Here is a 27,625-nt window from a genome sequence, read left to right as displayed (position 1 = left end):
GCAAAAGCTCCACATGAAGGTGGAACAAGCTAGAAGGGCTAATGTTTTGGAAGGGGAAGATAGAGGAGTAAGAAAGGAGACAGTGAGTAGTATATGTGGTAGTGAGAGGAAGCTAGGTGTAAGTCAATCGGGTATGTATTTGGAGTTGAGATGAAGTGAGGTAGTTAAGCATGTTATAACAGGTCTGAGAGACTGAGTGAGGAGGGAAGGGGAGGGTAAAGGTTGAGCCAGAGCCTGCAGAGGAAGAAATACAATGATCAGATGGTGTGAGACATGGTGGATAGGGAGGGGAGGTAAAAGGAGGGTTACTAGTCGGGATTGGTGCAGGGGCATAACCAGAGACTTTTTTAGTGCAGTCTTGTCTTGAAGTGATTGCGAGAAGGTAGTGTAGTTATGGGGGGGGGGTTGTTCCATAATTTGGGTATGATGCAGGAGAATTGTGCTTCTCCCACTGAGTTCTTGGGTCTGGTCACTAGAAGTAGATTTTTGCTACTGGAGCGTAGAGGTCTAGTGGAGCAGTAGGGCAGGAGAAGGTTTTGAACGGATGGGACTTTAAGAGGATGGTTTACTAACATGTGGTCAAAGGAGAGTTGATTTAGGTGAAGAAGTTGGGGGAGTTCAAGCCAGTCAAGTTCTCTAAGTGAGATACAGTGGTGGCTGCAATAAGATCCACCAGTGGCAAACTTAGCAATTTTATTGTAGCAAGCCTTGAGCTTGTTTAGGTCTGTTTGTCTAAGGTAGGTAAGTAAAGGAGAGGTGTAGAGTAAAGTGGAGATTAGGGGGGAATTGGCAGCAGAAATTCTGGCTGCCTTGGAGAGGAATTGTTTGTTTCTGTACAATGCACCTAGTTTTTTGTGAACCTTTTTATGGTAAGAGAAATGCGAGTGTCAAATCTGACATTGTTATCAAGCTCAACACCAAGTAGTTTGGTGTGTTCTGTTGGGGAGATGATGGTATTGTCTTTGGCTAGAATATTAAAGTGGGTGATAATTGGGTTAGGTTTAGTGGGTTGGAAGATAAGGAGTTTAGTCTTGCTCGGGTTGAGTAGCAACTGGGCATTCGATAGCCAGTTTTCTACAGATGAAAAGGCTTCCTGAGTGATCTTGTGAAGTTCAGGTATAGTTGGGGCTGAGCAGATGAGGGTGAAGTCATCTGCATACTGTATAAGAGAAGCATACTTGGTGGCTGTGAACAGATCATTGGTGAAGAGTGAGAATAGTAGGGGACCAAGGATGGAGTGTTACAGGAAGTCGAGGAGCTAGGTCAGTATGCCAGACAACTGATTGTTGGCAGCCAGTTAGATATCTATGAAACAAATCAGTAGCTGATTGCGAAAAGGATAGGTTAGTGAGAACAGAGATTAGTAGTTTGTGTGAGACCATGTCAAAAGCCTTGGATAGATCCAGAAATGTAGCAGAGAATAATAGGCCATTATCTTTATGATGAAGGATAGCATTAGTGAAAGAAAGCAAGGGGGTAGTAGTGCTGTGGTATAGCCTGAAGCCATGCTGGGTGCTGGGGAGGAGGTTATTAGCTAAGAGGTAGTCTAAGACTTGAGAATGGATGCATTTCTCAAGTATCTTGGAAAGTGTAGAAAGGATGGTTGTGGGGCAGTAATTGCAAAGTTCAATGGAGGAGCCACCTTTATGGAGGGGAATAATGTGGGATATTATCCACAATGTGGGGACATAGCTTTCTGATAGGAACCAATTAATTAAGACAGAGACTGGATAAGCTGGGGCTTCTGCTGCTGTTTTTAGGTATTCAGACGGGGAGATTGTCAGCTGCAAGTTTTGTAGGCTTAAATTTCAACAGAAGTTTTTTTTTATGTAGGAGGTAGGCACTGATGAAAAAGAAAAGACTGTGGACGGAGTATTTGGTTTTGATGTAGGGAGGGTGGGTAGAGGGTTGTGTTGTTTAGTTAAAAACAGAATGGTTCCAGTAAAGTGTTTATTGAATGAGTCAGCAATACTGCTGGAGGAAGGGGGAGTGGTAGGTGTGGGGGGGGGGTGTCTTATTTACCTGGGTGGAGAATGAAGTTTATTGAGGACCACTGCTTAGGGTTGTGACGGGAGGAGTTTAGGGCAGACTGATAGTATTTGGTTTTATCTTCTTTGCTTTTTGACCTTGTTGCGCAACTCTAGGAATTACTCTCTAGAGGAGGGGGGGTTTTGTTAAGTGCCAGTGCTCCCAGTCCTTATCTCTGATTTTCATTAGTGCCCTGGTACTTTTCTGTAACCAAGGGGAGTACTGTGTTTTAATTCTGGTATTTCTTATGGGGGCATGTGTGTTTAGGATGTTTAGGAAGGTGCTATTGAAGAAGTGGACGGCTTCATCCAGATTGAGGTACTTTAGTGGTGTCCAATCGCAGTTTTGAAGGGATGAGATAAAGGAGAGAGGGTTAAAGTTTAGCCTCTTTCAGCTTTGCCAGTAGATAATGGGTTTAGCACAATTTAAGTGGTGTCTCAGAAGGAATATTGGAATGTGGTCACTGAGACTGTCTGGTAAACAGCCAGCTAAGTATGAGTGAGGGTCTTTATTGACTAATATCCAGTCCAGAGTAGCATGTTTGTTAGAATTTTTATTTATCCAGGTAGATGACTGTATTAGTTGAGAGAAGCCATGAAGATTTAGGTGCTGGGCTGGATGATTGTCACTACAAGATAGCCAGTTGATATTAAAATCACCTAGAATTATGGTTTCCTGGGGTAGGCAATGCTTAGCCCAGTTCTGGAGGATTTCCAGAGGTGGGATATTTTGGCCAGGTGTGAAGTAGCATCCTATGATGTTGATTGTTTTATTTGGGTTTAGTTTGAGGTTGCCATATAAGATTTCTTCATTTCCAATGTGGGGGGGGGGGGGCAGATGTGTTTAGGATCTGGATGTTGAGGTGGTGTTTAAACATTCGAGCAACACCACCCCTTTCCTAGATTGTCTATCTACTCAAAGAATGTTAGAACCTGTTGGGAGTATTTCCTCATTTTTGATGTGAGGTTTGAGCCAAGTTTCAGTCAGGATGAGAATATCAGGAAAGGCTATGTTGACATTTAGGTCATAGGTTTTATTAGTTACACTTCTGATATTTAGACACATGAACAGGAGATCAGATGGCTTTCTGTTGGATGTTAGTTGTGAGAAGAAGCAGCTATTAGGCAGATTTTTAGGTGAGGAGTTGATAATAGTAGGACCAGGGTTAGAGTGGATATCACCACTTAGGGCTAATTTAGATAGGGCAGTAAACATAAGTTTTATCAATCTGGTAATTAACCTGTCATATTTTAGGGATATTTTTGTTTGACTGTAACAGGTGACTAGTAGTATGGTGGGTGTATTGGGATAGAGATTGTGATGGTATGACAACTGTAATTAGTAGGTGGGTGATAGATAGAAGTGAGAGGGTGCAGTGATAGTGGTGGGTTTTGTCTATTATGGAGTTCTGGTAGGATATAAGGTGTGCAAGAAGAGTGCAGGTACGGAGTGTAAGCACATTAGGTAGTAGCATGACTGTGTCAGATGAGCAGTTAGATTGGAAGTGGGTGGGGTACTGTGGGTGGCAGAGGAGATAGGTTACTAGTATTGTTCTGATTGGTTGCTGGTTATTGGGAAGGGTTAGTGCCTAGAATAAATCTAGATGAAGTGTGAGCGGGTGGGATTAGGTGGCAGGGTGGGGCACAATGGGAGTTTGTGCATAGCACAGGAGAATGGAGCGGGGCTTAAACCCTTTGTGCTCTGACGGGAGACTAGTCATTTAAAGATGGCTCCATAAACAGCAGGAATCTAATATAGACTTAGTATTGGGGGTGGGGGGTGTTGCAAAAAGGGTATGAACCAGGTGCCATGCTAAGAAACCAGCCAAACCAGAGAGGCAAGCAGTGGAAAACTATCAGTGAAGGTCTCAGGGGGGTGAGTACTAATACAAACTCTACTTGTAAAGTGAAGGAGAGAAGAGACAGCATATTTTATTAAGGTTAGGAGTGTGTCTTCACATTGCCTTGCTTATTAGTAGCCAGTTTGTGCACAGATTAGAGTAGGGAGATACATTAGCAATGTAGGGGAATGTATAGAGATGCAAATAAACAGGTGGGGCTCAAGTGATACAAATCTAAGGCAAACAGCACTGAAAGGGCTGCTTGAGGGTGAAGTTTTAATCACAGAGAATAGGAAGGACCTGAATTAAGGGTATACTGTCTAGTGGACAGTTAGGATTACTACACAAGATGGAGGGGGGCACAAGGCTCAAACAGTCAGTGTTATTAGCATGCTGAGAACTACTAAGTAACACAGCTAATGTTAAAGCTTCAATATCATAACACATACATGTAGAATGCCTGGGTGGACTGACCCTGCTCTTCAGGCTCAAAGGGTATATCCATGATTTAGTTTTGCAGTACTGATTTCTTCCTAGACTGTATGGATGGGGTGGCAGCCATGGACTGCAGAGTTGCCCGAGTGTGCAGTGAGCAGAATTCAACTGCTGATGAGCACTTGTGTGCTGATGGGAGACTAGTAATTTAAAGATATTGCATAAGACATCAATAGTGATTGCCTTCCAGTTCACATTTAAAGAAACAAAATACAACTTAAAGTGGTAACTATATTACTCTTCATTAAATAGAGGTTTACTTAGTGACAACCTCTGCAAAGAACTGAAGTTGAAACTATGACACAATAATAGCATAAGTCGTTAACTTTCATCACCTGTAGCACCTTAAGTGTCAATGTGAAAAAGTAGCATCTTTTTTTACTGTAGCTTTGTTGACATGTTATAGCTTATATGAAGACCAACAGCTTTTCCTACTGAACTACAAGGTACAACACTACTAGGAATAATTTTGAAAATCTTAGAGATTCCTTTAATACTCTGACTAGACCAACAATATGATATTAAATACCAGCATAAGGCAAGGCTGAGCTTTCCAAATGTTATCCATGATTCAATAGCATCAGTTACTACACCTGCCATCAATGACTACACATTTTTCTCACTGAACTGGAAAACAATAGATGCATAATTAATAGTGTGCCTTCCAAACACTGGCTATAATATGAATAAGTTTCTATATAATATGAATAAGTTTCTAGTTACTGACACTTTAATGAGATGTCCACTGTTATATCTATGGCAATCAATTATATTTCTTTTATACACTGACAATTTCAGACAATTACTGCTGTCTATTATTTACTTAAATAGAGAACTCTAATATTTAACGGTATGTCACGCTATTCATTCCTATCCATTACACATTGATGAATTTTTCAACTGAATACTCCAGTGTCTGAAATACTGTGCTAACGTCTTGGAAGGAACTCATCATTCATTCATCTATCTATCCATCCATCCAAATTTTTACACACTGGGTTGGGGTGTCACTTTACCAGTGACAAACATCTAGAGCCAAGGTTCACACTGCTGTGTGGCTTGCCTCAGCTGAAAAATGCTAAGCAAATTTCCTGCCTTACAGAAGCTTCATATTCAATAACTGAAGCATTATTATTATTATTATTATTATTATTATTATTATTATTATTATTATGGATAAATGTCATGCTGTCTCAAAAAATCACAAAAGTTGTTGAAGATCTAGTAATAAAACTGGATCAAATACAAATGATTAATGTTATCTTTGAAAGAAAATTCTTCGTTAATACAAAGTCTACTAAGAGAAACTAAACATATTATTCATTCAAAATTTTCAAATTGTATAAACCAAGGGATCTTCATTTTTATTTAACTTTCAAAAATCCATTATTTTATCTTCCCATTTGATGCCTTTCTTTGCCAGTTTAGAGAACAGTTGGTAGACATACCAGCAAAAGATGCTCCTCACTTCAGACAGGATAAAATAATCACTGCATTTAATTTTATTTACTAGTTTTTATTTATTTTATTTATTTATTTAACATTTGTAAGTCTGACTTGTAACAAAGCCAATTTTCAGAGGAGGCCTGGGGAGAAATGCTCCAGATGTGATGATCTCAAAAATAACAACAAAAATGGAGCATATCTTTATGGATCGTCTCATTTTGAAACAGTTTCTGAGATTGGCTGAACATTTTGCACTAGTTTGGACTGAAGATATGATATTAGATAATCATTTTATGCTACTCAGTACTGCCGTTCTGTCAGGGATAGTGTAAGCAATCTGGGGCCTTCAGCATATTTTGCTTAGGGACCCATAACAATACCTTCAGTCATTCATTTTACATGGTTCAGACATTCCATTTTCATGGTAAAGCAATGTGTTCTGATATATATATATATATATATATATATATATATATATATATATATATATCTATGTATATATATTGATATATATATGTATATATATATATATATATATATATATATGTATAAATATATCATCATCTTTCGGCTTTTCCCGTTAGGGGTCGCCACAGCGGATCATCTCTTTCCATTTCTTCCTATCCTCTGCATCTTGCTCTGTCACACCAACCGCCTGCATGTCCACTCTCACCACGTCCATAAACCTTATCTTAGGCCTTCCTCTTTTCCTCTTACCTGGCAGCTCCATCCTTAGCATTTTTTTCCCAATATACCTATCATCCCTCCTCAGCACATGTCCAAACCAACGCAATCTCGTCTCTCTTGCTTTGTCTCCAAACTGTCCAACATGAGCTGACCATCTAATATACTGATTCCTAATCCTATCCATCCTAGTCACACCGAGTGCAAATCTTAACATCTTTAATTCTGCCACATCCAGCTCTGACTCCTGCCTTTTTGTCAATGCCACTGCCTCCAACCCATATAACATAGCTGGTCTCACTACCCTCTTGTAGACCTTCACTTTCACTCTTACTGGTACCCGTCTGTCACAAATCACTCCTGACACTCTTCTCTACCCATTCCATCCTGCCTGTACTCTCTTCTTCACCTCTCTTCCACATTCCCCATTACTCTGAACTGTTGATCCCAAGTACTTAAACTCGTCCACCTTTACCAACTCTACTCCCTGCATCCTCACCATTCCTCTACCCTCCCTCTCATTTACACACATATATTCTGTCTTAGCCCTGCTGACCTTCATTCCTCTGCTCTCTAGAGCATATCATCACCTCTCCATAGTCTCCTCAACCTGATTCCTACTCTCACTAAAGATCACAATGTCATCTGCAAACATCATAGTCCACGGGGCCTCCTGTCTGATCTCATCTGTCAGCCTGTCCATCACCACTGCAAATAAGAAAGGACTCATAGCTGATCCTTGATGTAATCCCACCTCCACCTTAAACGGATCTATCACTCCCACTACAGTCCTCACCACTGTCACACTACCCTCGTACATATCCTGTACCACTGTTACATACTTCTCTGCCACTCCCAACTTCCTCATACAATACCACAACTCTTCTCTAGGCACCCTGTCATATGCTTTCTCCAAGTCTACAAAGACACAATGCAACTCCTTCTGACCTTCTCTGTATTTCTCCAATAACACTCTCAGAGCAAACATTGCATCTGTAGTGCTCTTGCCTGGCATGAAACCATACTGCTGATCACTAATCATCACCTCCCTTCTTAACCTAGCTTCTACTACTCTTTCCCATAACTTCAAGCTGTGACTGATCAATTTTATCCCTCTGTAGTTACTGCAGCTCTGCACATCACCCTTATTCTTAAAGATAGGAACCAAAACACTTTTTCTCCACTCCTCAGGCATCCTCTGACTTTCCAAAATTTCATTAAACAATCTAGTTAAAAATTCCACTGCCATTTCTCCTAAGCACCTCCATGCTTCCATTGGGATGTCATCTGGGCCAACAGCCTTTCCATTCTTCATCCTCTTCATAGCTGTCCTTACTTCCTCCTTGCTAATCTGTTTCGCTTCCTGATTCACTATCCCCACATCATCCAACCTTCTCTCTCTCTCATTCTCTTCATTCATCAGCCTCTCAAAATACTCTTTCCATCTACTCAACACACTCTCCTCTCTTGTGAGTACCTTTCCCTCACTATCCTTTATCACTCTTACTTGCTGCACATCTTTCCCAGCTCTGTCCCTCTGTCTAGCCAATCAGTACAGGTCCTTTTCTCCCTCTTTAGTGTCCAATCTCTCATACAACTCTCCATACGCCTTATCCTTAGTTTTCGCCACCTTTCTCTTTGCCATGTGCCTCATCTCCTTATACTCATGTCTACTTTCTTCATCTCTTTGACAATCCCACTTCTTCTTCACCATCCTCTTCCCCTGTATACTCTCCTGTACTTCCTCATTCCACCACCAGGTCTCCTTGTCCTCTTTCCTCTGTCCAGATGTCACACCAAGCACCTTTCTAGCAGTCTCCCTTACTAGTTCTGCTGTAGTTACCCAACTATTCGGTAACTCTCCACTACCTCCCAGTGCCTGTCTTAACTCTTCCCTAAACTCCACTTCACAATCACCCTTTTTTAACTTCCACCATTTAATCCTTGGCACTGCTTTCACACTCCTCCTCCTCTTCTTGATCACCAACGCCATCCTACAGACCACCATTCTATGCTGCTTAACTACACTTTCCCCTGCCACCACTTTACAGTCTCCAATCTCCTTCAGACTGGCCCTCCTACATAGGATATAATCCACCTGTGTGCATCTTCCTCCACTCTTGTACGTCACCCTATGCTCCTCCCTCTTCTTAAAATACGTATTCACAACAGCCATGTCCATACTTATATATATATATATATATATATATATATATATATATATATATATATGTATGGGTCCCCTTCTAATGGTAGACATTTCAAAATGTCGATATTCATATGGCCAAGACCATATGATCAACATTTGAAATGTTGACCATGGGGAACCGGCATCATGCTACAGTGCGGAATGTAAAGATTTCCACTTCTGCACTGTAGTGCGATCTCGGAGTTGGTATATTTAAGTTTTGGGGAGTGTGGGGGGTGCAGGGGGTGAAGCCCCCCCCCCTGCTAGCAGCATTAAGGTAAGTTTGTGTTTTGTGTTTTACTTTTATGGTCAAGATTTCAAATGTCGATCATATGGTCTCACCCGTATGAAAGTCGACATTTTGAAATTTCGGCCATATCAAGTAGACCCATATAGATACATATATATATATATATATATATATATATATGTGTGTGTGTGTGTGTGTGTGTGTGTGTCTGTGTGTGATTTATATATATATATATATATATATATATATATATATATATATATATATGGGTCCCCGTCTTCAAAACATCTAAAACCCATAACATCTAATTTCATAACATTGAGACCAGAACATCTAAAACCCATAACATCTAAAGCCCATAACATCGAATTACATAACATCTAACAGTACACATCACATGAAAATAACATCCGCTCCACAGATAATGACATATAATGACACCAAACTACCAAACACACTTTTTACTATGTTTCTGCAGGGGGACTTGATACATTGGGGTTAGGAAATTAACTTTTTCTCACTGTAGTGCGATCTTGGAGTTGGTATATTTAATTTACGGGAGGTGGGGGGGGGCTTGCCCCCTGTAGAAACCTAGTAAATAGTGTGTTTGGTAGTTTGGTGTCATTATATGTGGCGGGGATGTTATTTTCTTGTGATCTGCAGTGTTTGATGTTCTGATGCACATTTTCAATGTTATAAAAGTCGATGTTATGGGTTTTAGATGTTTTGGTTTTTAGATGTTCTGGTCTCACCCATATATATAAATAAATATATATATATATATATATATATATATATATATATATATATATATATATATATATAGCTGTAACAGACACCTTTCTAAATCATAAATTATAGATATAAAGAATTTCTTTTAGTTGCAATGTTATAGTTCTGTGATCAGCCTCTATAAAACAAGGTAGCTAATCATACGTGGGTCCACTCATAAGAAACATTTTCAGTCATAAATAAAAGACACATAGCCAGGCTTTTAGTTATAGTACGACTATGCAGTGTCCACACTCTGTGCCATATCAAACTAGTAAACTATATAGATATTCATCAAACCATTATTTATGACAGAAAATGGCAATTATGTGTAACTTTCTAGGCTTACCAAGGTGTGTTCATATTGCTCATACCACTTAATTATTAGATAATCTCACTCAGGCACACTTACCTCTCTTCGGCGAACCTAAGTGTTTCTATTTTTTCATTGTTCAATAAAACAGATTTGTACATATAGGACTAATTAGAATGCAGCTTCTTATATGCAGTATATATGAAAATTGTCTTTCTGCAGCAATATGGAGTTCTAATTGCTCCAAATGAGAGACAAAAGTAGAAAATTCAGTAAGTGTTCTGTGATTGCAAGAAATATCAGAGAAAAAAAAGACTTTCGTGCAAATGTGTAAAGCTACTCTGCTTATCCTTCCCTGAATAAGATGTTACTTTGATAGTGTCTTCTCCTTCCCCTGAATAAGATGTTACTTTGATAGTGTCTTCTCCTTCCCCTGAATAAGATATTACTTTGATAGTGTCTTCTCCTTCCCCTGAATAAGATATTACGTTGATAGTGTTTTCTCATTCCCCTGAATAAGATATTACTTTGATATTGTCTTCTCCTTCCCCTGAATAAGATATTACTTTGATAGTCTTCTCCTTCGCCTGAATAAGATGTTACTTTGAGAGTGTCTTCTCCTTCCCCTGAATAAGATATTACTTTGATAGTGTCTTCTCCTTCCCCTGAATAAGATATTACGTTGATAGTGTTTTCTCATTCCCCTGAATAAGATATTACTTTGATATTGTCTTCTCCTTCCCCTGAATAAGATATTACTTTGATAGTGTCTTCTCCTTCCCCTGAATAAGATATTACTTTGATAGTGTTTTCTCCTTCCCCTGAATAAGATATTACGTTGATAGTGTTTTCTCATTCCCCTGAATAAGATATTACTTTGATAGTGTCTTCTCCTTCCCCTGAATAAGATGTTACTTTGATAGTGTCTTCTCCTTCCCCTGAATAAGATGTTACTTTGATAGTGTCTTCTCCTTCCCCTGAATAAGATATTACGTTGATAGTGTTTTCTCATTCCCCTGAATAAGATATTACTTTGATAGTGTCTTCTCCTTCCCCTGAATAAGATATTACGTTGATAGTGTTTTCTCATTCCCCTGAATAAGATATTACTTTGATAGTGTCTTCTCCTTCCCCTGAATAAGATGTTACTTTGATAGTGTCTTCTCATTCCCCTGAATAAGATATTACTTTGATAGTGTCTTCTCCTTCCCCTGAATAAGATGTTACTTTGATAGTGTCTTCTCCTTCCCCTGAATAAGATATTACTTTGATAGTGTCTTCTCCTTCCCCTGAATAAGATGTTACTTTGATAGTGTCTTCTCCTTCCCTTGAATAAGATGTTACTTTGATAGTGTCTTCTCCTTCCCCTGAATAAGATATTACTTTGATAGTGTCTTCTCCTTCCCCTGAATAAGATATTACTTTGATAGTGTCTTCTCCTTCCCCTGAATATGATATTACTTTGATAGTGTCTTCTCCTTCCCCTGAATAAGATGTTACTTTGATAGTGTCTTCTCCTTCCCCTGAATAAGATGGTACTTTGATAGTGTCTTCTCCTTCCCCAGAATAAGATATTACTTTCATAGTGTCTTCTCCTTCCCCTGAATAAGATATTACTTTGTTAGTGTATTCTCCTTCCCCTGAATAAGATATTACTTTGATAGTGTCTTCTCCTTCCCCTGGATAAGATGTTACTTTGATAGTGTCTTCTCCTTCCCCTGAATAAGATATTACTTTGATAGTGCATTCTCCTTCCCCTGAATAAGATATTACTTTGATAGTGTCTTCTCCTTCCCCTGAATAAGATATTATGTTGATAGTGTCTTCTCATTCCCCTGAATAAGATGTTACTTTGATAGTGTCTTCTCCTTCCCCTGAATAAGATATTACTTTGATAGTGTCTTCTCCTTCCCCAGAATAAGATGTTACTTTGATAGTCTTCTCCTTCCCCTGAATAAGATGTTACTTTGATAGTGTCTTCTCCTTCCCCTGAATAAGATATTACTTTAATAGTCTTCTCCTTCCCCTGAATAAGATGCTACTTTGATAGTGTCTTCTCCTTCCCCTGAATAAGATATTACTTTGATAGTGTCTTCTCCTTCCCCTGAATAAGATATTACTTTGATAGTGTCTTCTCCTTCCCCTGAATAAGATGTTATTTTGATAGTGTCTTCTCCTTCCCCTGAATAAGATATTACTTTGATAGTGTCTTCTCCTTCCCCTGAATAAGATATTACTTTGATAGTGTCTTCTCCTTCCCCTGAATAAGATATTACTTTGATAGTGTCTTCTCCTTCCCCTGAATAAGATATTACTTTGATAGTGTCTTCTCCTTCCCCTGAATAAGATATTACTTTGATCGTGTCTTCTCCTTCCCCTGAATAAGATATTACTTTGATAGTGTCTTCTCCTTCCCCTGAATAAGATATTACTTTGATAGTGTCTTCTCCTTCCCCTGAATATGATATTACTTTGATAGTGTCTTCTCCTTCCCCTGAATAAGATGTTACTTTGATAGTGTCTTCTCCTTCCCCTGAATAAGATGGTACTTTGATAGTGTCTTCTCCTTCCCCAGAATAAGATATTACTTTCATAGTGTCTTCTCCTTCCCCTGAATAAGATATTACTTTGTTAGTGTATTCTCCTTCCCCTGAATAAGATATTACTTTGATAGTGTCTTCTCCTTCCCCTGGATAAGATGTTACTTTGATAGTGTCTTCTCCTTCCCCTGAATAAGATATTACTTTGATAGTGCATTCTCCTTCCCCTGAATAAGATATTACTTTGATAGTGTCTTCTCCTTCCCCTGAATAAGATATTACGTTGATAGTGTCTTCTCATTCCCCTGAATAAGATGTTACTTTGATAGTGTCTTCTCCTTCCCCTGAATAAGATATTACTTTGATAGTGTCTTCTCCTTCCCCAGAATAAGATGTTACTTTGATAGTCTTCTCCTTCCCCTGAATAAGATGTTACTTTGATAGTGTCTTCTCCTTCCCCTGAATAAGATATTACTTTAATAGTCTTCTCCTTCCCCTGAATAAGATGCTACTTTGATAGTGTCTTCTCCTTCCCCTGAATAAGATATTACTTTGATAGTGTCTTCTCCTTCCCCTGAATAAGATATTACTTTTATAGTCTTCTCCTTCCCCTGAATAAGATGTTATTTTGATAGTGTCTTCTCCTTCCCCTGAATAAGATGTTACTTTGATAGTGTCTTCTCCTTCCCCTGAATAAGATATTACTTTGATAGTGTCTTCTCCTTCCCCTGAATAAGATATTACTTTGATAGTGTCTTCTCCTTCCCCTGAATAAGATATTACTTTGATAGTGTCTTCTCCTTTTCCTGAATAAGAGGTTACTTTGATCGTGTCTTCTCCTTCCCCTGAATAAGATATTACTTTGATAGTGTCTTCTCCTTCCCCTGAATAAAATCTTACTTTGATCGTGTCTTCTCCTTCCCCTGAATAAGATGTTACTTTGATAGTGTCTTCTCATTCCCCTGAATAAGATATTACTTTGATAGTGTCTTCTCCTCCCCCTGAATAAGATTTTACTTTGATAGTGTTTTCTCATTCCCCTGAATAAGATATTACTTTGATAGTGTCTTCTCCTTCCCCTGAATAAGATATTACTTTGATAGTGTCTTCTCCTTCCCCTGAATAAGATATTACTTTGATAGTGTCTTCTCCTTCCCCTGAATAAGATGTTACTTTGATAGTGTCTTCTCCTTCCCCTGAATAAGATGTTACTTTGATAATGTCTTCTCCTTCCCCTGAATAAGATGTTACTTTGATAGTGTCTTCTCCTTCCCCTGAATAAGATATTACTTTGATAGTCTTCTCCTTCCCCTGAATAAGATATTACTTTGATAGTGTCTTCTCCTTCCCCTGAATAAGATATTACTTTGATAGTGTCTTCTCCTAAGCAATTGATGACCTCCATGGACAGTTGTATTTTTTTCATCAAGACTACAAATGTTGAAGTGTATATGTTTAACTTATTATGTGATTGCATTCTAGAATGTTTGTTGATCTCTAAAGTCACATTTTACGAGAAATGTTATGAACTGGCTGACCTATCAGTTCTAGCTTTTTGTTTCATCATTACATGACAACTACTACGTAATGACCTATTTCACTTTCAGTTAAATGCTAGAAGGGAGTGAGAGTACAGACAACGATGTCTGGATTAAGCTTTGCGCATATAATTCTTTCCATTATAACATCCCATAATAATGAACAGATGTTCCACATAGGTAGTTTTAGACAGCCAAGGTCAGTAACAGCAGCTGTATTATCCCCAGTACACAAAGAAGTGTAGCAAGGGTGGAGTGAAGCTATTAGGGAGAGCGATCGAGAATTGCAGTTCCTCAAGTCTTTTTACTTAATGTTTGTACAGAAATAAGAATCTCACTTCACTGTTTTATGCATGGTAAAGCTGTAGAAAGCAATCAGCTTGCTATAATTTAAAAGTGAAGAAATACTTAAAGAGTTAACAGAGTAGAAGTGGGGAATGTATCCTTGAGTGGAGTGTCAGACTAGGGGGCTAGACCTTTTTTTTTTTCTCTCTTCACAAGAAGACTTGAGGGGGTGTCTTTTTTACCTCATGAAAGGACTGCATTGTGTCTATACAGTAACTGCATACAGACTTTGTTTATAAAACTGAATAGAAAGGATTGAATTTTCAACATCTGTAAGTCTGTCTTACAGCTGTTCTTTGCCACTTTAACTCATTTCCTCCACTACAGCTCTTTTGAGTGTGTACCCTTAACTTCCAGTAGGTGTGGCTAGAGCCTTTAAAAAAATGAAGTTATTACCTTACTGTTCTAAAAAATGCTCATTGACAGACGTCAAATATTAATACGATTGTTTTTGCCATCATGTATGTTTAAAGATGAAATATTCTGATACCTTGTATGTAACATGGTTTTGGAATTATTAATGCAAATATGAGCAAGCAATATTTGATGCCTAGAGGCACAGTAGGAGGTAACTGCAGGAATGCTTGGAGGCACACTCAGCTGTAATGAGATTTTTCTCTAGAATGGATACACTGTGGCCACACTACAAATGCAATTCGGTATAGTAATATATCAGTTGCATATAGTTGCATATAATGTTAGCTGGAGAGGTTTGACAACCTTGTAGGGCATTTGTGCTCTGATTTGATTTATGGAGTAATGAGGATAAAGCAGATAATTATGTGGTTCCTAGTAAAGGAGACCATTATGTGTGCATGAGTATTTTTTGAAAATTTACAAAGTGGATTTAATATGGTCTGAAAATCCTAAGACTTTAAGGGTAGTATGCAGTCCAAATTTACTGAAATAAAAGCTCTGACAGACTCTATAGCATGTAGCATATGTGCCTTTCCACTTTTGGAAACTGTTTCCATTAAGCAGTACCATCTTGATCATCTTCTTCTTTCGGCTTTTTCCGGTTAGGGGGTCGCTACAGCAGATCACCTGTCCGCTCATGATTGGCAGTGGAGTTTTACAGTGTCAAGTTGCTAGCCCGGCACCCAACCTTCCACATAAGACACACACACACACACACACACACACACACACACACACACACACACACCAATTGCCAATTTAGAGTGTCCAGTTCAACAACAACAATAATCAAAAAGAACAGGCCCGTGAGTATGTTAGGGGAAGGCCTACATATGCATATCAAAATAAATATAATACTAGGTCTCATCAATGGAGACAGCGAGACAATGATTTTGAAAAAAAAGGTGATGGTAGTATAGACATGCACAACTACCAGGGTGAGAGTAATGATCCCGACATCCCTTTAGATTTAGAATTAGAGGGACCAAGAAGGTCCGAGAGAATACGGAACCTACACTCACACCCGACATATGCACAAGTAACCAAGTATGTTCAGAGATACTAATGGAATGTTTACCTGTTAATGATGATGGTATTATACTGAATGATAAAATTTATGATGCAACAGAGCAAAATAGGGACATCATAGATCGAGAGAATATGGAACCTAGTAAACATAATCTAAATATAGAATAAAAAACAACTTTGGATGAAATTAAACACCACTACTCAGATGTCAGGATTATGAAACCTGACAAAGGGGGTGGGGTGGTATTAATGAACAACTAGTTATACATAGCAAAAATGATGGATATTTTAAATGGGCAGGGTAGATACACAATTATTTCTAAAAATGAATTAAATATAGCCTATCATAAGATTGACATGATCATAGAAGATAATTTAATGCAAGGTTTAATCGATGAAAGATTATATAGATTTTTTAAAGTAGAAAAAGCATTTTTATCTACTATGTTTGGTATTCCCAAGATACATAAAAGTGTAGAAAATCCACCACTGAGACCTATTGTAACATCGGAAGGTTCAAAAACACAACCATTAGCCATTTATATTGACACTAAATTAAAGCCTTTTTATAAATTATATACACATAGTTTAATTGATTCTTGGGACCTATTTAGTAAAATTAATCAATTGCATTATCAGTCTTATTATTCATTTTTAACTATAGATGTCAAAGATTTATTCTCTGTGATTCCGCATAACATAGGACTTGAATGGTTTGAATATATGTTAACCGAATTCAGATTATTGAATGATAATGAATTTAGATTAATTCTGGAAAATATAGAATTGGTTTTAAAGAATAATTTCATTTATTTTCAAGATGAAATTTACCAACAAGTTGATGGTGTGGCAATGGGGGCAGCGTGTGCCCCCATTTTTGCCAATATAGTTATGTTATTTTGGGAAATACATTTTGTTTTTAACTCTTCATTCATGGTTAATATGGTTAAATACTTTTGTTTTCTTGATGACATACTGATAGTGTGGAAAGGTACACAAGAGGAGGCACTTAAGGCCTTGGATTATTTTAATGGTTCCACCACTTTTCTTCAATTTACACATGAATTTAACATGGAAGAGATACATTTTTTGGACATAACTATTAAGAAAGACCATATAAACAGAATATATGTATCCAGAATATTTAGAAAGGCATGTTTCCTGTACTCTTACCTCCAGTATTGTAGTAATCACCCCCCACTACAGCAGAGGAACATTATTAAGGGACAAATGGTCAGAGTGGCCCGGATGACATCAAAGTACACTGATTTCATTGATGAACTAGACTATGTACATAAATTATTTTTGGAGAGGGGCTACCCAGACTCTGTTATTATTCCCTTAAAGGAAGAGGTAATCAAGGGGTGGGGGATTGGATATTTTCCTTTACTCAATAGGGAAGTTAAGACTGACTACAATGTGCCAGATTGTAATCCTAATATTAACAACCATGAAGTTTGCAATAAGTCCAATGATACCCCTTTTTTTGTTATGACATATAATGCCAATACAAAGTTGATAACAAAAGCTATCAACAAGACATGGGACATTTTTAAGAGTATGCCCAACAGGTTAGGAATATTTGATAGGCATTTATGTTACAGTTTCAGAAGGGGGCCTAATCTTAAAACCATTTTTGAGAGGAACAGGCAAGAGAAAGATAAAAGGAAAAAAAGTACTTTCCGATGTGGAAGATGTCCTCAATGCACATTTATAGCTAACACAGAAGAATTACAACTGTCCACTATCCCAATTACATTCAAACGGAAACAATACTGCACGTGTTACACTAGTGGAGTAGTATATCTGGCCTATTGTACTTCGTGTTGGGGATATTACATTGACAAAACAGAAAGACGCCTACGACAGAGAATTTACGAGCATATGTACGATGTCAATAGGAAGAAGGAAACTAATGCCCTTTATCGGCACACATTATTTTGTAAGGAAGCCATTTTCAAGTTCTGGATTCTGGAAACAGTACTTAGGGACAACAGAGGGAGGGATTGGGAAAACCAGCTTAGTTACAGAGAACTTATTTGGCAACTAAGACTGCATTCCAATACACCCCCAGGGATGAATGACCATGTGTCACTTTTACCTGCCCTAAAAATTAAGGGCAAATAAAATAAAAATAAAAACAAAAACAAAAATTAAAAAATAATGATTAAAATTATAATAAAACTAAAGAAAATATATGAAATAATACTGAATACCATTCAACATTCCTTTATTAATTAATTATTTTTACCAATATTAACATCATACATATCTCTAGATTTATTTATTTTTATACTGTGTATTTTTTACATTGCATTTTTTATGTGGTATACATACTGTTTTACAAAACAGAGTTTTATTATATTATATTTTAATATTTTGTGTATATATATTATTCTATTTAAATAGACTTTACTACAAGGGTCCATACACTGGTACTCATGTGTTTTTAAGCAACACTTTACAACTTTACTGAGATTCAGAATAGAATTTATGGAGATCTTATTTCACTTATATCAAATCAGTGTTATTCTACAGTTGTTTTATATGCTTTTACGATACTTGTTTCAATGCAATGACACATACACAATTATAGTGGGTTGTTTCTTTAAAACATTGCTCTCTGATTAATGTGTTTAAATTGAATGTATTTAACACCATGGTATAAAATGTCTGATGCAACAATGGTAGTTATTCTGATGAAGTTTCCAGCCTTGGAAATGAAAGCACTTAATTTTTAACTCAATTTTCAACTCACTGTATTGTTAATAAATTATGTACGTGGTTTGAACTACCTGTGGACTGCAGAGTCTTTTTCAACATTACTATTCCAACTACAACGTTTTGTGGGACAGCCTTTATTGGTTCCTGTACAGTGGGGGAATTTCTGTTTTACTAGTTTTTTGGTTTACCTTTTCTCCGTTTTCCATTATTTATTTACTGACATTTAGTTACTGAGAAAGTCAGCTGGGTAGGTGCCTATGTTGACAGAGGCCCATGGAGATAGGTCCCAAAGTATTACAAAAACATTTTAAGAACACTAATTTTACAATCCTCGAAATAATGCAAAAATAAATACACTTTAAATAATTTTACCAAATTAGACATACTATGAACACATTGGTAAAGAGAAAATACAAACATGTGACAGTGATTTAATATATAGATAGATTTTAGCCATTTTAGAAAAAATTAAAGGTGAGTTAGTATAATGCAAACAGTAATTGCAATATGAAGTAGGAGGAAAAAAACAAGGTTATGGCATATTTAGAGAAAGAGTCAGGGAGCGAAATGGGAGTAAGGAGTAGAAGTAAGGTATGGATAGGTACTTGTTCATATTTAGGGATTTGGTTTATCCTGGGGTTGGAACAGAGCCAGATGTTAGCTCTTTCAGAATGGTTTTAAAGGACTAGAAGGAGGGTATTGACCTGACGGATACAGGTAAGGAGTTACGGGCCTTAGCAACATAGTATGAGTACAGACCATGCCCAGGAGAGTTGATAGGTTTGGAGACAGAGAGGAATTTTTGGTCAGTGGATTGTAATGACCGATTGAGAATATAGTTGTATCAAATGGTATTTAGTGCTAGACAAACATATGAATGCTGGATAAGTCTATAGGTGGTAAGAAGCTGTGTATATTTTAGTTGATGGGGTAGTTCTAACCAATTTAGGCTTTTTACTGCTATGCAGTAGTGGGTTTTGAAAAAGGTACTTGCTCTAAATGTGAGAATGGGAACACCGTGAAGTATAGGGATGAGATAAGTAGTGGCAAGTGTATTTTTAGTTGCTTTGGTGAGAAAGTTTTTGCCTGCATAAAACATCTCAGATTTTTGGTGAGTTTTTTCCACTTGTCTGCTGCACTGAATACATGACACCCCTCACAATAGCAATCAGCCTGCCGGGTGTAATTGAGTATTAGTTCCTAAATCCATTTTTATGTATGAAAGCTGCCATCACCATCCCCAGATTTCTGGGTGGTTCTTAATGAGAGACAGGGCCATGACTAGGAAGTGCAAAGGGGGCAGGAGCCCTAGGCAGGGTAATGGGTCAACCCCCCCCCACACACACACACACACACACATTGGACCCCACCCTCCAGACATTCTAGTGTCCCATTACGTGGCTATTTCTCCCTAGTTACTGTATGTACTGTGCAGACCTCTCAGTGTGCATGCTATTATCTTCTTTACTTCTACAATGCCTACAGATATTTGGATTTAATTTAAAACTTGTGTTTCAAATTTTATAGCACAGACACTGATAGCCATTTCCCATACAAAACAGTTGCACATTGAAAACAGACTTAGCGTGAACAGTAAACTTCTCTGGCCTTGAAACTCACATTTATTAAAATGGCATTGAAACCCATATTCAAAGAAAATGCATCTGGACAGTGGCAGAATAAGTGTACCTTTGAGCTATTATCAAACCATAGGCTCCTTGCACACATATTTTAAGACCATGCATACATGCATGTGTTCTTTGATTCACCTTCCTGATTGTATTTACTTATATTCCATGTATAATACAGTGTGACTTGTTAGAGTGTGTTTTAAACTTATAGTTTTGAATGTTTTTCCAGTAAACAGTGAAACAAATCTGCCCATTTTAGAACATTTCAACTATAAAAGGCACTCAGACTTCTGTCATTATAATCCACCAATATCAGTCAATATGCACAATCTCTGCAGAAGTAAAATTCATCTGAATAATCGATATTAAAGAGATCCATAACTAATGAAGAGGTTGTTGCTTGCAAACAACTTTATATTTCACAGTTTAGTTTATAAATTCAATGCCAGCTGACCTTGAAGAATAAATTGCCTACGTTGCATTAAAAAATGGTAAGCTGTTAATAAAGCAATAGGTAATAGATGGCAAACCAGGAACAGGTTCATAGGTACTAGGAGTCTCATTCAAAGGATCCAAAGGATGACACTCAAGAGTGCAGCCACCCCACCCCCCTTAAAGTACACTACAGTATCAGCAATCCGTCTACATGGTGTGAACAGAACTCACTGCCTTCTGCATCAAAAGCAAGTATGCTATCTGTTGTGCTACTAACAGTACTTTCAAATTCTATAGCACAAGCATTTGCTAAACAAAATAGTTACAGACTGAAAATAGACAGCATGAGCAGCTGTTAACTTTTCTTCCCTTGAAGTGCACAGTTCCTTGAAAATGCACTGAAACTCACAATTCTGAAATGCACTAAAGCTCATATTTTTTGAGTAGTTTGGTATAGAGAATTAAGGCTCTTGTCTCCCGACTGTAACCAAGGTACAGAGTCTGAGCCTGAGCAAATTAAGTAGCCTGACATCCCTAACTAGAGAATTACACATGATCTGCACACACACACACACACACACACACACACACACACACACACATGCACACACTATAAAAACGGGATGTTTATTTTGATTGTCTTATCAGCTTTATTCCTTGGACAGAAGCAGCAGGAACATCTTGTGTAAGTGAATTTAAATTACATACATGGAAATGAAGAGCAAAAGAGGATGTGTGCGTCAACGCATGCAGGGATGTAAATCTGAAATGTGCCCACAGATACACAGGGCATTCTTAAAGAAGAACACGCCTAAAGAAGACATGTAATGTATTTTTTTAATTAAAAATTAAATGGTGTGTCAGCCTCCTGACCAGTGGGCTTTAGGCAACTGCCTAGGTCACCTGGTGCTGGATCCAGCAGCTTCCCTGGTCTCTAACTATCAGGCAGTATGATCCTCAGATGCTGATGGTGCAAGAGTACAGTACCAGCACTGCTTTATGAAGTTGTCAGCATAAATGAATACCATTAGTGAATGCAGGGCCACAGGTGAAGCATTAAAGTGTACATTGTCTGTTGATTAACTGTAGGCATCAAGCTGCTTCATACAGCTATTATACCCTTGCATGCTGGTAGTCTGCATTGTTGCTTCTATTTAAATAACAATCTGTCAAATTCATTTTTAAAATTAGCTGACTGACAGTATTTTCAACCCCTCTCACACACACACACACACACACACACACACACACACACACACACACACACACACACACACAAACCACGATGGCCTCAGGGTCTCATCTTCTCAGTGTATTAAACATTATAGTTCAGAATAGATAAAAGAACAGAACAGAAGAGACATAAAACCACTGATTCCACTGCATATTTTTAATTTTGTGCTAAGCTCCCAGCACAGGTTACATGAATTGCATCTCAGCTTACTGAAGATTTAAAGAAACGCTTACATATACTGTGTGTTACATCTTCCTTTAACTGCAGCTAGAACCCTCCTGCTAATAGTATATTCAATTGCACACCTATATTAATACAGCTAATTAAAGTGTAACTCTTGTTATTTGAGTAACTTATAAAGTACAATGAAAATGTGATTTCATGTATTAAATCCTGGTGTGAATTACTCTCAGTCTGAGTATCCGAATGACTTTCTGTCGAGATTCCTAAAGTTAAAATAATATTTGCAATCTGTAGGCAGTGTACAGCTCTGCTTGTTTTGGCTATCAACACTCAGACGTAGCATCAGGATCAGACTTAGTATTAGGTAGCTCTGATAAAGTGGTCAAACAGACTACAGAGATGGATTTGGTAGCTGAAATGAATTAATAAAATATGATTTCTAGTGAGTCCGGATTATTTTCAGCAGCTTGTTAATTTGAAATCCTATCTGGCAGCTTCTGCACCAGTTTCAAATGTTTTCTTTAATGTTCTGTGCCTTCATTTCCTAGAGTGCAGGTTTTCAGCTGGTTGTAATAAACTATAAGAGTAGCCTGAACTTCCAGTTTTTACTATAGGATTGAATCTAGGGCCATTCTGAAAAAAACAGCCCATTTCCTCTTCAGTCAAAGCATAAAGGTTTTTAGTCATCTTATCATAAAATGATTTTCTCTTTCACTTGTCTAGCCTACATTCACTCAAATGCTGTTTATTGTCTCTCTGTGACTAATACTGTAGATATGGCACTTTTTACTGTGAGCTTAAACTTGTGCACCTCAGAAGTTGTTCTGTTGGGGAAAAAAACTCTCATTGATTGAATATGTATACTTCTGTGTTCCAAAAACAGACTGGTTGCAGTGAGTATCATTGGAAAAGTCACACGTTTTGATATTCTTCACTATTTGTTTCACAGGGTTATTGTGTCTATTTGACCATGGATTTGGAATTGTGTGTTTGAATTCTGGTGCTTTTGCTAAAGACTGACCATCCTGGTTGGAACAGTGTGGACTATTGTCTGACACGACTTGCTAATTGCACTGTAATTTGTTTTAAGTGAGAACCTTCATGTTACGTGGAACAGCAGTCTGCACAAACAGGCTCAATACCTAACTTCAACAGTTACAGTGAAATATGCCAGGATTCGTGGCTTATCTGACATTAAGCATAAATGCAACAACTTTTGCAATTGTTTCAAATAAATTGAGCTCCCAGTTTAATCATGGATTAAGATCTTGTAGAACCATACAAATTCTGACCTTGAACTGCTTGACAGCTGTTACCATACCATTACCCCAGTCCATAGGTTTTCTGTTCATTATTACTAGTGTTGTTACTACATCCTTTAACTGATTGCATGGCTGTGGCCTTAAGCACAGTAGGTATTCTGTGTGAAGCCTCAGTCATAACAGCTGTTTTAGATGACATATTTATATGGCCCTTAACCTTCAAATGAATTTTTTAGTCTGTACTGTGCGACTCATGCTTTTTTTTGCCTTTTTTTTTCTTTTTTTAATAGTAAAATTTAGTAAAGTTCTGAATACATCACACTTGCCCTTGGGTTCTTCACTGGGAAGTGTGTTATGCTAATTAGCTATGTGCTCTCCCTCTAGAGATGCTAGATAAGGCATTTAGCACAGGTACATAGGCCACCTATGTTAATAAAAGTGTCCCAAAGCTTGTGATCACCCAATCATGCTAGAATTAAGTACCAGAGATTTTCCTTGATGGATAGTGTTGGGGCTGGGCATATGTATCTTTGTGCATTTGAGTGGCTGCATTTGTGAGTGTGTGCCTGCCTAGGATGGCACTTTAGTTAGTCAGGGGGTAGGTAAGATAGATGTGTATGTGTGTGTAGGGGGTAAATCATGCCACCCCCTCCCTTAGACTAACAAACAAATCCTACATCATTGGAGGAGGAACACTAGAAACCATGAATAACTCTTTACACCATCCCTTCAAGGCACTTGAAATGATTCACACCTGGGGGGAGGTTCAAACCTTGCACCCTTGACACAGGGAGCAGCACCCTTAACCTGCTACCTTAACAAATCAGTTAATGTCATGCTGTTTTTTGTTGTTACATAATAACAGGTATGAAATTGTAATGTTGGACATTATTAAATGTCTGCAACAGTCCATGAGTCACAAAATGCAGCTCACCTATAAGAGGCAAAAGCAGGAGGGTCCTGTAAAATTAAGGACAGTCAGCTTAGTGAGCTAGAGGTGTGTGCCCATATAGGAGAAGGCTTTGGGACAAAGCTGTTAGGAGCACTGGATGACACAAAGAAGACTTTAAGTGTGACTAAAGTTACTTTGAAAGTTAATAGAGCAACATAGGTTCATAGGTTAGTACTAGGCTAACTGCCCTTGCAAGCCATGTTAAGCCTAGCCAATTATCCCTTGTGAGACTCAAACCCTGCACCTTGTGTTTGTAAGGCAAACACCTTACCCATCAGGTCACTCTCATCATGATATAGTTTAGAAACAATAAAGGTATGAAATCCTGATGCCTGGCATTATTGCCTAACTGTAATTATCCATCATTTATGAGACACTGGGGACATTCTGTTATCTCAGGAACAGGCAAGAGTTATGTCAGGGTGTGTCTCTGTGTATGTATGTGAGTATGTGTGCATGTGTGTTGGAGAGTGATTAAGGGTGCCGATGCCCACACAGCGTAAAGGGTTGCCAATGTTAACTACCATGGGAAAGTACTGATTTGTACTTGCAGTTATAAATGCAGGTCAGAGACATGCATGTTAGTGAATAATGAGGTCTTCCTTTATTGTGGCTGACGTGTCTGACTGGCAAATTCCTGCATTACACAAATAGACCCTATTGGCCACAGCTCTTACTGCCAGTGGTGGAAGTCTTTTTGAATGGCTGAGATAATGTCATCCAATCATTTTTAGTGAGCCAACATAAATGTTGTAAAAGAATGAAAACATCAAAGTCCATCAATTCTTACTGGACCAGTATAAATGTGTAGAAGAAAGAGGTCAAAGAGTCCCCATCAGCAAGTTAATAAGTGTAAAAAATACTAACTGTAATGCTCCTAAAATCCAAAAAAAAAAAAAAAATCTGACATAGATCATGCAAATATTCTGCAAACCAAATTGGTATTAAATGAAACATCAAAGCTATTATCACCTGGGCAGCCCACTTTCACACTGTTTATAATTCATATGTGCCAAGAAAGCAGATAAAACTACACAGTTAGTTATTGGCAAACTTTTCTCTGAAATATCCTTGACAACATTTCTGAGTAATATTATAGTATACTTTATGAAAATATCTCACATTAGCCAATGCTAGCGTGTGAAGATTTGTAACAAAATGAATTTAGAGATTAAGCAAAAAAAAATATATATATATATATATATATATATATATATATATATATATATATATATATATATGTATATATGTATACATATATATATATATATATATATATATATATATATATATATACTAACATCCATCCACACCCCTTTTTCACATTTTTGTACATGTGGTTGGGGTATCATATCAACATCTACAGCCAATGCTCCCACTGCTGGGAAGATAGCCAACATACCGTAAAATATTTTTAAATATCAATTCCTACACTACCTCTGTCTGATAATACTTTTTGATTTTGTAAAGTTGAAAAGTTTGAAAAGATTATAAGCACCAGACTGTAGAAAGACATTAAATAATTGAAGTGAAGTTTTAGAGATTATTAACTTACATGTAAAGAAAGAGGAATTCTCCTTTTCAGCTTTAACCTTGGTTCCATATTTTATATGATATTGTGACTGAAGCATGTATGAATTCCCCTGCATAAATTCCTATTAGGACAGATTGATGACTGGGACAATGAACTCCTAAAATGTTTTAATGCACATGGAGAACTTTTTTATGCCCTGCCCTGAATTCTATCCTGCCTTTAAAGTACATATACTAGAAATTGTGCAATATATTTGATCACGCATCACAGTAACAACACACACACACACACACACACATACACACACACACACACACACACACACACACACACACACACACACACACACACACACACACTCACTTACTCACTCATTCATTAATTACTTCAAGACAGTTAACCATGATTGAAACAGCACTATGGTCCTGTAAGGGCATTGTGACCTGCCTCAGTTATAAGCCTCTCCCTCAGCTCTAGGATCTCTTCATTCCCCTCCCAGAAATGAAGGATCGCTATTCTCAGATAATTGTTCTATGTGGATACCTTTTCCAAATTCTAATGACATCTACCTATGTATTAGCAACCTGTAACTGACCAATGACTTGAGCAGAAAAAGGTAGATCATAGATGAGCTGTAGTTTGCCCTTCTTTTGTAGGAGGAATGTCATTAATGTTCATTTAAAGACTGATGCAGACCATATTACTAAAAGTGCATTAAACATTTAAACACTGATGCAGACCATACTAAAAGCACATTAAAACATTTAAAGACTGATGCAGACCATATTAAAAGCACATTAAACATTTAAAGACTTATGCAGACCATACTAAAAGTGCATTAAAACATTTAAAGACTGATGCAGACCATACTAAAAGTGCATTAAAACATTTAAAGACTAATGCAAACCATACTAAAAGCGCATTAAAACATTTAAAGACTGATGCAGACCATACTAAAAGCGCATTAAAACATTTAAAGACTGATGCAGACCATACTAAATGCGCATTAAAACATTTAAAGACTGATGCAGACCATGCTAAAAGCGCATTAAAACATTTAAAGACTGATGCAGACCATACTAAAAGTGCATTAAAACAATTAAAGACTGATGCAGACCATACTAAAACCACATTAAAACATTTAAAGACTGATGCAGACCATACTAAAAGCACATTAAAACATTTAAAGACTGATGCAGACCATACTAAAAGCGCATTAAAACATTTAAAGACTGATGCAGACCATACTAAAAGCGCATTAAAACATTTAAAGACTGATGCAGACCATACTAAAAGTGCATTAAAACATTTAAAGACTGATGCAGACCATACTAAAAGCGCATTAAAACATTTAAAGACTGATGCAGACCATACTAAAAGCGCATTAAAACATTTAAAGACTGATGCAGACCGTACTAAAAGTGCATTAAAACATTTAAAGACTGATGCAGACCATACTAAAAGCGCATTAAAATATTAATAGTACATAATATAGTGGGAGAGCATGTTAACACAACAGCTATGAAGGTAAGATAATATGGCATTTTTGCAAATATGAATTTAAATCATATAATAGATAATAAAACATAGAAAATAATGAAAGCAATCCTCAGACGTCATTTTGAAAAGCCTCGTATAAAGCCATACCTTGCTTTGCATATATTGACAATCAGTCATAGTTCATATTTTTTCACTACAGCTTTTGGTATAACACTGATGAATTTTCACAGGACCCTGAGAAACCCCATCTCTGTATAGCAAGCTTTTCAGGCTGCAGGCTCATTGT

The 27,625-nt window shown here is 37.4% G+C and overlaps 1 protein-coding gene across 2 annotated transcripts in view; it reads left to right on the top strand.

The window, feature by feature from the left end:
- Positions 1 to 27,625, top strand: part of ERBB4 (erb-b2 receptor tyrosine kinase 4) — a 4,056,904-nt gene that overhangs the window by 2,645,902 nt on the left and 1,383,377 nt on the right. The gene's annotated exons all lie outside the window — the stretch shown is intronic.

The sequence above is a fragment of the Protopterus annectens genome, chromosome 6.part1, assembly GCF_019279795.1.
Source record: "Protopterus annectens isolate FY-2018-M chromosome 6.part1, PAN1.0, whole genome shotgun sequence".
Taxonomy (NCBI): Eukaryota; Metazoa; Chordata; order Ceratodontiformes; family Protopteridae; genus Protopterus; species Protopterus annectens.
The sequence above is the reverse complement of the archived record's forward strand: the minus strand, read 5'-3'. Positions and strand labels throughout refer to the sequence as shown.